Genomic DNA, 17,200 nt, shown 5'->3' with positions numbered 1-17,200 from the left:
TATTCCCCATCTCTTCTCCCAATTTTCATGGCTTCAGGTACCAAACACAATTGCATTGATTAACAGGGACCGGCTGACACAGTATTCCCTCCTCAGTCACTCTCCCTTTCTGCGCCTGTGTTTCCCCCTTTTCCTCCTCTCTATGTTTTTCGCTCTGTCTTCATCCGACTCTCCTCTCTTTGTCACAGTCTGCCGATTCTTTGACCCTGATCAGTCTTTTGGATGGAAAAAGAAAGCGACAAAGAAAAGGAGAGAGAGTGGGTGGAGAAGAGAAAGTAACTGGAGGAAGGGGGCAAAGATGTGGAGGGGGGCTGTGAAATGAAATAGAATAGAAAGGTACTGTAAATATGACTTATGATGACTGATTGATTGAAGGAAGGAGGCCAGGTGGCAGAGTACAAGGGGAAAAGGAGAGGACGAAGTGGGATGGGATGGTGGGAGGTAGCATAAAATATGTGAGGAGAGGAGCAGGAAAAGAAATATTGATTACTGGGATGTGTATACGTGTTTGGCCTAAACAAATACACTGCCAAACCTCCTGTTTTGAGTGACAGGGCTGTGGGTATGTGTGTGTGTGTTGGGTGGGGGGGCTACAGAGAAAAAGCTAGGCAGAGAAAGGAGGAGAGAGCGGAGGAATGAGATGGAATGAGATGGCGAATGAGGGAGGTGGAGAGATACTGGTAAGAAAAAGAGATGGAGGTGTGGAGAGATAGGGAGAGACAGACCTGTTAGTAGGAGAGAGGGAACAGGAGAATGCAATAATGAAGGGGAGAGGGAGAAAAACTGGGCTTTGTTGTTTCTTGGTTGGCTTTCAAGGAGAGGAAGATGTGGCAGGAAAGAATGGGAAGGACGCAGAGACAGAGAAAATGAGAGAGCCAGAGACGAAGCAGCAGGAATACGGTGCATCATATGACTTGGTGGAGCTGTATTCTACGGTGCTGAGCTCGGAGCCATTAACTGTTAGGCCTGTCACTGTATTTCACTCTCATGAGGTGTTTACGTTGCACTCTCCAACCAGAGTGTGCCATTCCATCACAGTGTGAGGTGTGAACACAGTGTATTACTACATACAGTAGCTACTTTCCCAGCAGAGTGTACTCTGCCTGTTATCCAGCATCTGCAGCATCTCAGAGGCGCGCTACAGTAAAGCAAAGTACAAGTAATCATAATCAAATCCTCATCTAAATATATCTTACTATATAGTTCATTATGTGTTCCAATTCTGCAAACTGAATCATAAAAACCGTGCAGTGAGGGGGCTCACAGCGAACACACACACGCACACACGCACGCACACGCACACACACACACACACACACACACACACACACACACACACACACAGTGAAACATACGCACACATGCACAGGGAAGAGAAAAGAGAGTCAGAGAGAGAAAGAGACAGAGATTACTGTTTCATTTGATTTGCTACCGTAAATGAATCTTTTGTTAAAATGCAAATGTTCGCATTTTAGTATATTTTTTCCCCCTTCTACATTTAAAAACGATCCTCTCCCGTCGTCAGAGCCACTTCTAATTCAGCAGGGTGTATAATGCATGTATATTTGGAAAGGCACTGCCTACAACTCGGGGAATGGTTAAAATGGGATCAATTAGTCAAAAGGTGTATAAAAGTCTGTTTTCCCTGAACAGAATTCAAGGTAAGGAATCAGTTAGTCATTGAGATGTTTCTTAAATGTGAGTGCTGCATTAGGAGCATTGCCAGGATCTGACCGCTGCACGATAACTGTCATTTGGAAGATAATGACTTTATTTTGTTATTTGGTGTGTATCAGGACTGTGTTCATCACCAGTACGATAAATATTGTAATATATTCTTTTCTTGAATGTGACTGCACCAACTACAAAGGAAAAATGATTCAAAGCCTTTCAGATTTTATAAGAGTGCTGTCTTTGATGATTCTTTTAGACTCTGAAACTTTGAATTCGCCATGGTGCATGCACCTTCAATCATCATTTGCTGTCTTAACCATTATATCAGCACTTACTCTAAAGTATTTGTATTGTACATTGTTGATCTCTCAATTTGACAATCACCGTAATAAGCAGCTTACTGTATCTACAGTATAATTATTATTTTTTCGCTGAGCCTGTTTAGTTTGTCTTTTTAAACAAAGAAAGTGGCATTTACAGCACCTCAGAAGCTGGCGTACATGCCAGCGACTGTTAGAAGCAAACTAAAAACACCTTCAGGAATATTTACAGAGTGCTTAAGAGCGGGAATATTCTCAGGCTGACAGAGACAGCTAATCAAGAAGATGAGAGAGAAAACATTCAGGCAGGCAAGCCACTCTCTTCTTTTTCCTCCAAAATTGCCAGTACTCCACAATCAAAACACAGCATACAGTATCTCTGCCTAAACATTTCATTTACACTGCGCCGTGTGCTCACTGCCATTCCAAATGATTTCCTTCAGGAACTGATGCCGACTGTATGAACAGCTTTTCCCGCAACTTCCTCACTGAATTGCAAAATATCAAAACAGGTTAGCGGTTTTGTGCCGCTGAAGGCAAATCACTGTATATCCCTCTATAGAGGATTAAAGTGAAGCCTATACTATTCCCACAAACATCAAAGAGAGAAAAAAAACTTGTATAGCCTCGAAACACAAAATGAAAAATTGATTCTTGGTGTCAGTGTGATGGTAGGAAAACAATCACAATGTTTTCAGGTATCAGATCCCCTCCTTCCCCTTAACTGTACATGCTGCAGCTGCGGCGAGCGCCCGCGGTGACTCTGGAGGAGTTAGTCGCGCGAGAGGAAGGAGCAGCTCGGGGTAGAAGTCGGCTCCTGGCATCCACGCCTCTCTGAGCCCCTCTCCCACTGAACTCCAATGGAGGCAGCGTGCCAGACCTTGTGCTGCATCGGATCTGCTGGGGAAATGTGAATGGGGAAGGAGTCTGTGGAGTCTGGAGTGTGGAGTTGTGGAAGTGCAGTGTTCAGCGTTGTGTTTTGCCCACATTGGGCCCTGCTGCTTCATCCCAGTGTGTCATGCAGAGTAATGGACCTGCTCCCTGCCGCCTATGGCACAGGCTGCACTGAATCAGCCCAGGCAGTTTTCCACAGCCAACACAAAACATCTGAAATATATGCAGGCTAATATATAATCTACTGTACGCCATTAAAAGAAATTGCAGAGTCTCTGTGAGCTGCTGTAAGAAACCCCCCCCCGAACGTGAAGACTCAATTTTTTTTTCCAATGGTCCACATTTAAGACCGCAGTGTGCTCGAGAACACTGCGTATGTAGCCTCTATAATTTCCTTGGGTCCATAGCTGTATTATAGTAAAAGATAAGATAAAGTGGCAGCACAGTGTGGCGCCCACAGCGTGCATATATGTGAGTGTATCAATGGCTGTGTGTGTGTGTGTGTGTGCGTGTGTGTGTCGTGCGGGGTAATGTGGCAGTGTGGGGGAGCGGAGGAATGAAGAGAAGAGTGCAGCTGGAGCTCAATGCTCCTCGTGTTAATTGGCCCATACTTCAATCACAGCCACTGGAGTGTGTCCTCTCTGACGGAACATATCCTCTCTTTCTCCCTCTCCCAATCTCTCTCTCCCTCTCTCTGTCCTGCTGCACTTGTTCACCCACTCATCCACTCGCTCACACACTCTCACTTGACACACACACACACACACGGACATGAGCACGCTCGCAGACACACTCCCTCACTCAGTCTGTCTCACTCGCTCAGTCACTTGATTTGGTCACTTGTTCATTCGTTCTTTCATTCATTCACTCATTCAGTCGCTCTGTCCTCACTTTCACCAACTCCTCTTTCCTCTCTCGCTCTCCCTCTCCTCCCACATCTCGCCGCCTGTTCTCCCTCAGCCCTCCCCCATTCTTTCCTTCCACATGTCTTTGTCCTGTACTCCTTTCACTCTCTACTTCCTGCCCTTCCTCACTTCCTCTCTCTCTCTCTCTATCTCTCTCTTTCTCTCTCTTTGATCCCCGTCGAGCAGAAGAGCCACCAGGCAGGCGAGCGGCTCTTGTTCCCATTGTGCAAAGTGTGCAGAGTGATCGGCGAGTAGCGCAGCGTGCAGCAGCAGGGCGTACAGTACTGTGTGTTTTTACTGCATGGCTGTAAACATCAGTAGTAAAGCCTGCTGCTGCTGCTGCTGCTGCCGCCGCTGCCTCCCTCGGACTTGATAGCTGTGGCTATCATAAGCCATTGTGGTGACAAAGTCGGAGCCATCTATCAAACTCTCGCAACGCCCAGCTCCTTGCCGGGAAATGCAACACACAATGTTTTTAAATTACATATGCAACAAGGTGATAACCAACCATATCAGAGCTGGTCACTGTCAGTGTGATGCCATTATTTATGTGGAAGAGTTACAGTGGACGGGCTAGCTGATGTGGAATACGGAAAATGAATTGCGGCTAACAAATTTAAGACAAGAAGACGCACACAGACGGGGGCAACTTTCCAAAAGTGTGGGGGTTTTTTTGTCCAAGGAGATGATTAAAATTTCTGTTGCACTCTTCTTTCTCTTATTCTGTTAACAAATAAGAAGGTGTAAAATGAAAGATGCTGTGTTGTACCTCGAGGCCTTTACATTCTCTAACATATCTGCCTGCAAATGCAAGAAAAAAAAAAGTATTATCTTCTATAAACTGTACTGTTACAGGGGGAGAGGAAGTGAAATCTCCACCGGCTCTGCACGACACTCATTTAGAGCTGGTAGTCTCCATTTGTCCTTTCTGTATTTTGTAACCTTTTACAAGAGCAACACGAAACAGTCACCTTGACATCTCACTTTGATGTTTCTTCACAGCAGAAAATGCATTCCTTTTCTGACATTTCCATGTGGTCGTACGAAACGTGCCTCACTCCAAGGTTCAGAGTATCTTGCCTTCAATTCAGACGTTTTTTTCATGGGTTTGGATTAAACACTTGTGCCAAGAGACAGTGTCAATTAATTGGACTTCACTTCCGTACATTCAGGGGATAAATTTCATTACTTGAATGGGAGGACACTCCTTGTTTCTCTTCCCTCTATGGATTGATGGAAATGAGATGAAGCTGACCCTGGACCCTGCCACAGTGTAGCACTGACAATTCTCTGACCTCATTTTTTAACAGAAAAGAAAATGTCTCGGTCCTACTACCCACTGTGGTTTCTGGCACACCAGACACGAAAAGCGGTGACTGGAAATCACATCCACTACAGCTGATTATTACTGAAATATCTGACATTACCACATCTCATCTCTCTAACTCATAGCATTCAGCTCTGAGTATATAATTACCAAAGTGGAGAATGTGTTTAATTTTGCTTTAATATAACCTTGCACATGTCTAGTAATTGCTGGTAAGGCTCGGATGTGAACTCCTGTAACCCCGAGAGAAAGATCAGCTGATAAAAATAAAGGTCCTGTCGGTTGTTTCACTTCACTTTGTAACATAGCCTGGGCATCTTGAATTATTCACTCTGTGTGTGTGTGTGTGTGTGTGTGTGTGTGTGTGTGTGTGTGTGTGTGTGTGTGTGTGTGTGTGTGTGCATTATCTTTCAACCTCCTGTCATTCATTTAATCCTCAGGACATTGCATGCTCTCCCTCACACACACACACACACACACGATATTTTTATGGAGTTTTACAGACGGCACACACAACACCAATTTGTGTATGAATGATGCACAGAAACATTTCCATGCTGTCTCTATTTTATCTTCTCTCTCCTTCGCGCACACATACGCCTGCGCACGTACGCCTCCATTCAGAGAACATCAGCTACAAATGCTTTACTGCCCTCATGAGCGTTCAGACATAAATATCAGTAAGGTCACATGCCTTCATGTGGAAAGGCCAGTGTCTGGGGATCTTGTCTCAGGAATTCACATATCAGAATTCAATAAGCTTAACTGGCATATACTAACTCAACTTCAATGAATAAAAATGGTTTTGTGAGGAGACTACGTCGTTTGTATGCACACTGCCAATGCTTGTTTAATATAAGTGCGTACTTTGAGGTTGGCCAAGGAGCAAGAATATTTCATTTCGCTACCTGTACACCTGACATCTAATACAGCAAGGAGCAGAGGTCTGCAGCGCAGCTTCCTGGCCAGCCACCTCTGCTCCCAGGTTGACTATAATGCCACATAATTTACTGGGTTTAATGTACACTGAAATTGTTTTCTGTAGTTTCTTTTTTTCGCCAAATCCTCTGTCAAGATGTCCGCACAGCGCACGACCTGGGGGATTATCTTATTATGTTTGTTTTAAAAGGAATAATTTCTCACTGCTCAACCTTTTACAGGCATCCACAAACTCTGAGGGCTTTTGGGGAAAATAGCTTTAATATCACAGTGCTATCAATGCAGCGCAATCATCTCAGAATAAACAAGCATTCATGCTGTGCATTTACATAATGTACTGTACATTCATGAATGAAATGCTTGGCTGATTGTTGTTTTAAAAAAAAAAACAGCATTCAGATTGAAATCAGGAACAAATTGGATGAAACATTTTCAGCAGATGTGATGAGAGCCTGGGAATATTCAGAATTTAGTAGAATCATGCTAAGGCACAGAAAAAAACTACATTTTTCTCTCTTGTTCTTTCTTTCTTTCTTTTTTTTTTTTTTTAAATAACATTCAATGGATTATTTTCTCATTCCAATCTGGAGCCAGTCGTTGCAAAGCCACAGTGTTGCTCCACTCTGCTTGCACCAGCGCTTCCATTAATTCCCTCATTGATTGGCCAGACACTGGGATCACCTAGCCAGATCTAAATCAGTCACTAATTAAAAGAGCAAGATGAAAAGCAGCCGACACTGCAGCCCTTCAGGACCTGTAAGGTGAAACATTCTGTAACAGCTACAAACTCGGAAGCTGCTCGAGACTCTCAGCCGAAAAAAAGCGCCGAGCTCTGCATAGTAATGATTCATAATATTATTCTGAGGATAAACAGATTAAACTGGTGTGGGAAACCTTAACTGATAACTATCGCGCCTTTGGACAAGGTCAGATGCACACACACAATCACACAAGTAGATGTGCGTGTACACTTTATATGTATGGATGAATGTGTACTGATACTCTGTCACAGTACACATACGCACCCAATTATTGAACACAATTCTGAATAAGAGAGAAAGGGTAAGTTAGTCTCAGGTGCCACAAGCTGCTGAGGTCGAGATGGATTCAGTCTGCTTCAAATCTTATGCTGCAATGTCACAAAGTTGAGTACAGGTTTGAGCTGCGTTCACAGCACATCTGGCTCTGCCCCCGCTCATGACCAAAGGTGTTAGAAACACTTCTGTCAGCCTATCCTATAAACGTCTGTGGATCAGTTTGGCTCAGGAAATGCACTCCCATGCAGACAGATGCCCAACAGGGAAGAGGAATTTCAAGATTGAAACCGGTGAAAGGTTTTTTTTTAATAGCGTCTCCGATGATTCTCAAGAGTAAAAGGTGGTGAGAGGTTAGTGAGGCGAATGTCAGAACCCCACGGTGTTGTCTCCACACAGACACCTCTAATGCTGCGTTGTTTTTTCACCGCAACAAATATAAGATATCTGTCTTCTCCTGTTTTTTTTTTTTTCCAATTCTTGACACATGAAGCACCAGTATCTCATCAAAGAGGTGTTCAGTAGTCTGAGATGGCCACAGTTCTTTATGATGGTTTCACATCATATCGTACAGAACGTAATTACGAGCAGCCGGGAGGGAAAAACAGTTCATGTCATGAGATATCAGAAATTTCTGACAGCTGTGACTTTATACTACACAAAAAAGAACAACACAAGCGTAAAAAAAAAAAAAAAAAGTGGCAAAATGGCTGCGAGGCCACCATCACTGGCAGTTATATCTAAATAAAATTGTACGTTAACACTAATACAATCTGTTTGCTTGCCTCTAGTTTACCTGCAAATGAACCGCTTAATATATGTAGCCCAACACAGCTAATTTAGACTTGATTTTATTTATCTGTTGTGACTGACCATCTTGGAATAATGTGTGAATGCTTCCGAGTTGGAAAAACGAGAGGTTTTGCCATTTCACACTCTGCCAATATGGCATAAATGCAGCTTTAGTCAACAACGCCAAGTCTCCAAAATCTCACAAAAAAGTGCATCTTCACAAAGTGGCACTACCTCCAGACAAATGTGTGATAGGATGTGTAATCAGCAGTCTTAATATTTGGGTGCAGATGACACACAGTATACAGTGCCAGCAATTGATCTCCTTGCTCTTTCCCGTCAGTGCTCAGTGCAAAACGTGTGAATGAGAGTCTGCATTTCCCAAAGCTGAAGCCTTTACTGGAGAATATGCCACAGCTAACACTGAACAGATTACATAAAAATCAAGTTGATGAGCCCGATCAGCACCAGGCCAAGGTTGGGGTCATTTACTGGCTCATTGGAAAAAATTAGATTGAAATTGGTATGACATAATTGAAAATAGAGCATTCACTCCTAATCACCTTTCAGGAGATAGACTAAAGAAGGCTCCGACGTGAGAAAATGTCCAGTTTGGATAATGAAACCGCACAACCTGAATTGAGAACAAATTAATCCTGACCCTGAGTCACAACACCTGCATTCCAAGCGCGTCGTACCTTTCCCTCTTTTCAGTGTCAAAAACCAGGAGAGGCTCTGCAAGACTGTCTCGGATCACAAGGCCAGTTTTAGAAGCTAGAGCTATTTACATGCAGAGATGAAGCACATTAAAACAAGCCCAGGAACATCAAACTATTTTCATCAGAGGCTTTCTTCCATCTCTGCGCTGACGTTCCCTGTTCCTTCCTTGTCTTCCCCTCCTTGTTGTACTGTAGATAACACGCTGTGCAAATTCCATTCAGGTGCAAACGCACACATTTGCATTTGTAACAGCTGTATAGACGGCACCTGTTTATGAAGGAATTCCACATTCAAACTTGAAAGAAAAACGGAGCAAAGCTATTTTTATAAGAAGTGATAAGGCAATGAAACAGGTTCAACTTTGCACCTGGTGGTGGTACCTAGTAAATCCAGCACAGTCACTCCAGCACAAAGCCTGCTATGAATGCCAGCTGCTGGGTTCTCTGAGAGGAGAATGACAAAGGGTTTTAACAGAGCTGGCCCGACATGCAGCGCAGGGAAGTCTCACAGATCAGGAGGCATGACACAGCAGCCCAGGGTGACACGCAACATGGGCTGCAGACACAGGCTAACATAGTTTTTATAAATGCCCCATTTCCTCTTTTTTAATAACCACTTATGCTGTCATTTCCTGCCCCATCCATCATCATGAAGGACCGCACCACACCGCTGCAAAACGCTGCGTGCCGCAAAACATTCCTGCACATCACTTCATCCTGTTTCATTATTTCTCTTCATCCTCCTCTCCTCTGCTTTGTCTTTGTATTTGTGTGTGCGCTCAAATGTATATATACAGTACAGCGTCTGTAAGTGTGTGTGGATCCCATGGGCAAGGTCCCAGGGTCCTCTCTCATCCAAAGCTGTGGCTGGTGTGTGTGTGCGTGTTTGTGTGCAATCTGCTACTCATTGTGTGTGTATTTTTGGGTATGCTCTCGGTGCGTGTGTCTGACTGCATACCCATGGGTATCTGCCTGAACGTACTTTTCGAGAGTGTGTGTGACTGTGTATTGCATGCAGCCATGTGAAGCTGTGTGCCTGCAAGCTGCCTCCAGACTTGTATTCCCAAAACAAGCCGCAGGGCTTTGGCTCAGGTTTGTGTGTGCGTGCGTGTGTGCGCACCTGTTTGATAGCGACTATGTTGAAGAAGTGCACGCTAAATTCTCCCTCACTGCTGTGCGCGTTCATACCTGTCTGTGCGGTTTTGTTTATGAATGTTTCTGTCTGCCAGCCTGTCCATCTGTCTGCCTGTTCCCATCCCCACCTGTTTGTTAAACGACTTCCTGTCATTCCAGCGACAGTGTGTGTTTGAGTGTCTTTGCAAGTCCTCGTCCAGAGTTGGGCTGTAACTGTAACTGGGCTGGGGGCGGCACCTCAGGGCTGCCAAACCAAAGCAGCTGCCACCTTAGCGAAAAGCAACTCCCAGACATGGAATTCAGATGGTGGCTCGGGGATTTCTAAGTTTCTACAGCATAAGGATTTTGTTTTGATTACTAATCAAAAATTAATAATTGATTAATTATTGTCATACTGTGCTTCATGAAAAACTGCATTTTCATCAAACACAAAGCAGCACTTCTGCCTCCCCCAGCAGCTGGTTACTACTGTGGTTCAGTATGTGAACGCAGCTCTTCTCTCTCTCTGAGACACACGCCGCTTTCTGAAAACTTGCAGTGAACCGAGCTGCACACATGATGCCCCGTTTCCCATCATGTGACTGTCTCATTTTTGTCTTTTCTGCAGCTTGTCATAATCAGATGCATCATAATGTCACTACTACATCTAATTAGCGGCAGGTACTTTGAGTTGTCACTGATAGCTTGGCAGCTATGACAGCAGAGATGCACTGTACCTTCACTAATGTTGTCAGGAAAGGTTTTGGTTTTTTTTGCTAAGTTTGAACAGCAGATACTGTTAAATGTATTAAAACTATTTAATACAAATACTGCATCACCAAGTTCAATATTATTTCCTTAATTTTGTATGATTTCGACTTGAAATTTAAATACTTTCAATAAATGAAGGAGTTTTACAGAGTCTTCTCTGCTAACTATGTATGTAGGGCTGCAACATAATATTTTATTTATTGATGAATCTGCAGGCAGTTGTTAAGTCAATGAATGTCAAATCTAATCAAAACATGCCATCACAGCTCCTCAGAGTCCAAGGCAATGTCTTCGAATGTCTTGTTTTGTCTGAGTAACAGTCCAAAAACTGAAGATATTCAGCTTCTGATTAATAAAACAGAGAAAATCAGAAAATCCTCACACTGGACAAGCCGGAGCCAAGAAATATTTGGCCTGAAAAGATTAATCGAACCAAAAAATTGTTGCTAATTATCCTTCTGGCAATCGACCAATCAGCTGATCCACTAATAGATCCCAGACGCTTCCTAAATGTCTGATTCACTTGTCAAAGCAATCGAACGATGCCGACTTTATCGCTGAAGCAAACTTTACCCTTCTGAATGTTTACACTTTTAGAGAACTGAATTATTTCTTCAACATTTAAAACAGGCTGAATATACTGTCAGCTGTCTGACAGTTATTTGAAATTATCTTTTCAGCTGCGATGTGAGAAACAGCATTTTACCAGCTGAAAAAAGTTTGGTTTTAAGGCATCGCTGAACTGCAGTTTTTTTTTTACTTTTATTGATGTTTACTGTCATGTAATGTTTAAAGGTGCGTCACTGAAAAACAGTCAGTTCATGCATTAAATGAGACAATGGTGTACAATTCAGACTTACAGTAGACACGATTATTTCATTTTAGGAAAGAATAAATCTCACAAATTGGGTCCCCTGCTGATTTCAATGAGGCATTCTTTCCTGAAATGATGTGGACTTATTTAACAAGCCCCTGTCAGACATGTTGGAGCAAATATCGATTTGTACTAAATCAGTTTAATTTTTTCAAGAATTTTATATAACGTAATGCTACATTCAGATAACTGATCAAAACATCCCATCTGCAGACATCTGCCATGATGTATCCAGTTCTTGGCTCACTGCACCAGGCCAAAGTGAATATGCAACACGTTCATCAATACAACCTGGAGGAGAGTCCAGAGAAGAACATCGGGAGAGGGGAGTACTGTAATCGCTCCAAAACACCAGCCTGTGATCTTGTTAAAGACTAATTGATGTTCTATGTTAACGAGCTTTACCTTGATTAGTGGTATTAAAAAGAACACTGGGTGCGACGTGTGGAGAGAGAGTGGGAGTGGGGTTCGGGTGGGTGGCAGGATTGAGGAAACTATCCACTAATGTTGCATCAAACAACTGATGAAAGGGGAGGCGGGAGAAAGAGAGGGAAGAGAAGACTGTGCAGAGGAAGTCACAGGTTGCAGGGGTGAGAGAGGAGACGGAAGGGATTGAGGCAAGAAGAAACAGGGGGATTGGCAGAAGAAGAGAGAGACATGCGGGGGGGGGGCGTTGAGCTAAGCTTGAAGGTTTTCTGTGCAAAAGTCGATGAATCAATGAGGTGAAATTGATGAAGAGCAAGGGGTTGGAGAAAACAAGCACACAAATGTTGACTCTACTCCTCTCATCTCTTCTTCTGCGCCGTCCAACCATGTCCCCCTCTGATATTCAATTCCAACCACCCGTCTCTTCACTCTCCCCTTCGTTCTGCAGCCTTTCCAATCTCTCACCCCGGCTCTCCCCTCCTGCCTTCTCTCCACCTCCTCCTCCTCACACCTTCTCTCATCTCTCGCTCCCTCCACACCTTCTGTCTCTCTCATCACCTCTCCCCCTCCCTCACCCTCCCCTCCCGTCTACCCCTACTCACAGCTGGTACAGTACAGATCTCTCTGGGCAACTGTACGACGGATCGGCAGAGAAGGGGGCTCTGCTGACACTGAAGGCAACACTTTACGGGCAGCAGTGCATGCAGCACGCTGCTGCAGTACGCCTGCGTGTGCATTTCACAGGGCTTGCGAGGGAGAAGCGATAAAGTGAACACAGAGCACGTCACCTGTGGGTGAAAAGAGCTGATTGAAATGGATATCAGCTTGAGAACTCAGCTGAGAGGGGCGAGAGACACCGAGCATCCCACAGAAATGGAAAAACAAACAACACATTAATTCCATTTTCCGTCTGGATAAATGTATTCACTCAGTGGCCTCACAGCGCAGGCCAATACATTTGATCTTGCACTCCCAATCACTGCAGCAAATCTGTAAGAGAAGCAACACTGTGGCTCTTCTGAGCAAGTCAATAGCATGATCTTCTCCCCTGGTGGCCTCTATGGTCCAAGGCCTCCCTGTTTTTTTGTTGTTTTTTGCTTTTTTTTCCAGTGGCGGTGACGGCGGCGGTGTGTGTTTGTGCCTGTTATTCACTCACTGCTGTGTTAAACTACTGCAAGGCAAAAACAAAAGTTATTTGGGCGCCCAGAGGGGCTGCAAATTTAGAAATCTACCTACAAAGTGAAATCTCACACACACTCCTTCACCCAGCTGGAAGAAAAAATCCGCCTGTTCCAGCTGTCTGACTGTGTTTGAGGCAAGTCAGCCCGTTGGGGAAGATTCCTCGGTGGCAACAGAGGGATAACTGTGCGCTGCCATACGCCCAAATATTCAGCGTATCGGGATATAAATAGATCAAGAGGAAAAACTGATCGACAATCTTGCGGGCTTAGCGGTGGCTATATAAGACGAGCAGGCAGACGCGCACGCACGCACGCACGCACACGCACACACACACACACACACACACACACACACACACACACACACACACACACACACACACACACACACACACACACACACACACATGCACGAACATTGACCACGCAGCCTGAGAAAATGAGCATCAACAGATATGATCACCTCAATTAATACATCCGCAGCAGAGTGAGGAGGAAACAGCGGCCAGCGCCGGTGTTTAAAGACTTAAACGGAACCAAAACTCTGTCTTTATTAATAATGCATAGAAAATTCCTGGCAGACAAAACCAGAGCCTTAAGGTTTAGTCTATATGATTAATTGAACCGCCGGTAATCTCTGTGCGTGCATGCGTGCGTGCGTGTGTCTTCGGAACATCAGTGCCGGCTGCTGTTAGGAACCTATGCGTTAAGGAGCTGAGAGGCTTGTGAGTTTTCAGGCGCAGCAATGACAGAGGGGTCAAAGCCCCGGTGCGCTGGCCGTTTCCACCTCTCCATCCCCGGCCATCCATCTCTCCATCACAAGCGGCCGTACAGATGCCGACACCCGAGCCCCCTATTCCTGTCTCAATGACGCGTAGCACCCTCTCACTGCCCGAGCCGCAATTAATCTAAGCGGCACAGAGTCTGTGTGCGTGTGTGTGTGTATGTGTGTGTGTGAGAGAGAGAGAGAGTGTGTGCGGGCTGAAGCGGAGGAAAAAATGCCTCCGCACTGCAAATAGCATTAAAATAAAATGTACTTACTGTTTTCTCAGCAGCCTTTCCCCCCTCTTTTCCTGCGTCCCTCCATCCTTTTTCACATCCTTCCCTTTTGAGGTATCCGTTTTGCGGGTGTCCACCCCGCACCGCCGCCGCCACCACACACTCACGCACACATTCACACACACATTCACACACACACACACAGGCACACACGCTGGGAAAAATATATATCTAAATATATATGTTCTACATGTATTCAATTTCTCCGATCTCTCTCTTTACCTCTCTCCCTCCCTCTCTCCTCTCCTCTCTCACACACTCTCTCTCTCCCTCTCCCTCTTTCCCTGTTCTTTTGTTAAAATTCAGTATATGCGCCCCGTCACCTAGCAACCGTCAACCTCTCTCTCTCCCTCCCTCTCTCTCTCTCTCTCTCTCTCCCCCCCCCTCTCTCGTTTCCTCCCCCCTCCCTCCCTCTCTCCATCACTGGCGACACGTGTTGAATGCTAAACTTAGCGGTCCGGAATAAAATTAATAAAGGGATGGACGCTCTATATCTCCCTCTTTCTCTGCCTTTCCCCCTCTCTCTCTTTCACTCTCGCGCGTATCATACTGCAATATAAATATTTACTAGAACCACTCAGCCCTCTCATTGCCCCCCCCCACACCCTCCTCCTCCTCCTCCTCCTCCTCCTCCTTCTCCTCGTCGTCCCTCCGCATTTCCCCTCCCTCCCTCCTTCCTCCCCTCCATCCATCCATCCGTCCATCCGTCCATCCGTCCATCCATCCATCCATCTCTGGCTCCCTCCCTGCATCCCTCCCTCGCCGTCCTGCCTTTTTTTTCTCCTGCCTCCTATCGCCTCTTTCTGCTTCTCCAAGCAAAACGGAGGCGCCACACCAGCGTCAGTGGATCCACATGTGAGTGTCACTGCCCGGTGCGTTTTTTTGTTTTTTTTTTTTTTGTTTTGTTTTTTTTGCATGAAGAGCTGCAGAGAGCGCGTGCCAGTGTGTGCGTGCGTGCGTGCGTGTAAATGAGAAATCCATACTCGAGTACTGGAGTAACATGTCAGTGACCATGTGTGAGCAGCTTGCAGAGTGCAGGGACATGCAGCATCATAACACTGCAGCTCAGTCACTGAACTCTTCATGTTTTGGCTTCAGAGCTGAAATTAAATATTCATATTTAAGTAACTTTTTTGATAAAATTTGTTGAAGTGAAACTCTACAGTGGGCTGTGCGAGATTATGTTTTGTTAACAGTGCTGTTGTATCCAAAGGTGTGTCTCTGAAGGGATGCAGAAGGTGTAAAGTCGGTTAAATTCGGGAATGTGCTGTTATCTTCCTCTGTCATCCTCCCTTTTCTGTGTGAATCTGGGATCGGCGCTAATCAATGAAGGAATAGTTATCCTCAGATCATCAGCAGAATGTGCACCAGGCTACTCAGTAAATGATCTTATAATTAGGGATTGACCTTTTCAGCAGATCTCGGGCTGTCTTTCATGATCACACGCAGAGGAGTACACACTTACACACTACTGCACAGACACAGTGTGAACACGAACAGGGCGATGGGTCGAGTGCCTAAACGTAGCATCTGCTTAAGGACAAGCAGGGCAAAGGTCTCGCTGTATTGACAGAAATGTGTCTCGCCCCTGGAGGTTTGGTAAATGATGGACGCACACCTCTGTTCCATCTAATTGAACAATCATCAATATGAGACTGACTCCAAGGTGCACACACACACACACACACACACACACACACACACACACACACACGCTGGAGAGGCCACACATAAGTTGCACACTGTGTAGTGTGTGTGTGTGTGTGTGTGTGTGTGTGTGTGTGTGTGTGTGTGTGTGTGTGTGTGTGTGTGTGTGTGTGTGTGTGTGTGTGTGTGGTGTGATCAGTGCCTGGAGGCAGTGTCCCCTTTATCGGACTTTGAAAGATCTGTCCTGTGAAACCTTCATCACTCTCCCAAACACAGTTATCATTAAGCTCACCTTTACGCGGTACGCCAAATAGATTTAGTGTTTTTACATGCAAACGTTAGACGTACAGATAGTTTTGGCTTGATATGCCCCGGATTTGAGACGTCTGCCTCCATCCTACAATAGAGCTGAATGGAATAATGTTTTCATGGTGCTTAAAGCTTTGAAAAATTAGACTGAAAAATTCAACAGCAGCATCTCTTTCCAAAATCTGTGTCCTCGTTATCCACAAAACTCTTGACAGCGAGGCAGAAATCTCAGGTATGGATATATGGTATGGAAACTGGTAAACTGGCACATTAATCTACTGTTAAGTGGGATTTTAGGAGCACAGACTACAGCAGCAAAGGAGGATTTCATTATCAATTAATCAACTGATTGTTTTATCTTTTAGCAAATTCATTGTGAAAACAGTCAAAGGTGCATCGCGGTGTCCTAAATCCCAAGAAGGCGTCATGCTAGTTTTGTCCCATCAACAGTTCAGAACCCAAAGATTCTTAGTTTACAGTACAATGATGCAACACAGAGAAAAGCAGCAAATTTGAAAGGCGAGAATGTTTGGAAATTTTGCTTGAAAACAGACTCAAGAGATTAATCAATTATTAAAATAGCCCCACACACACACACACGCACGCACGCACGCACGCACGCACGCACGCACGCACGCACGCACGCACGCACACACACGCACACACACGCACACACACACACACACACAAAAAGCCAAACACAGTCATTTTACCGCACACACTAGTTTCCACCTGGTTGTTTCCACCCGGCGTGTTTTTTGATAGAATAATGCTCCATTAACAAACAATTAGGAACGCAAACTGCTGCTAGTTGCTCTGCATGTACGCTGATCTATGGTCAGTTTTAGGACTCAGTCCATATGGCAATAAAGGTTAGGATGTAGGGCGATTAAGCTGATGTGTGCCTCCTGGCCCAGTGATTAGGCTCCAGATGGTATTGAAAGACTGGTGACCACTGATTCTGGGCCATATGATTTGTGATAAGGGATCCATATCTGGTTCAGTGGTGCATTCAGTGTCGCTGCTGTGGTATTAATAGGCCAGATACACATCAGCTATTCATATTTTCTGCGAGGGGGAAAAGGTGAACGAGCAGCCGCACTGTTCATATTCCCGTTATCTGTATTTTCCATGTGCATTCATCTTCATTTGCATTCATCAATCAATTCAACATCACACCCCCACTTCCTTCCTGTTACTATGGCAGTCTCTGTTT

General features: G+C 44.8%; 1 protein-coding gene across 1 annotated transcript in view; it reads right to left on the bottom strand.

Annotated features, from left to right (window-relative positions):
- Window positions 1–14,395, bottom strand: part of LOC139333477 (glutamate receptor ionotropic, NMDA 2D) — a 42,943-nt gene extending 28,548 nt beyond the window's left edge. The window contains exon 1 of the mRNA XM_070965921.1: window positions 14,011–14,395. The gene's annotated coding sequence lies outside the window, so the exon portion shown is untranslated. The remainder of the gene's footprint in view (window positions 1–14,010) is intronic.
- Between the last annotated feature and the right edge of the window lie 2,805 nt (window positions 14,396–17,200).

The sequence above is a fragment of the Chaetodon trifascialis genome, chromosome 7, assembly GCF_039877785.1.
Source record: "Chaetodon trifascialis isolate fChaTrf1 chromosome 7, fChaTrf1.hap1, whole genome shotgun sequence".
NCBI lineage: Eukaryota > Metazoa > Chordata > Actinopteri > Chaetodontiformes > Chaetodontidae > Chaetodon > Chaetodon trifascialis.
Note: the sequence above shows the minus strand (reverse complement) of the source record. Positions and strands in the feature narration are given on the sequence as shown.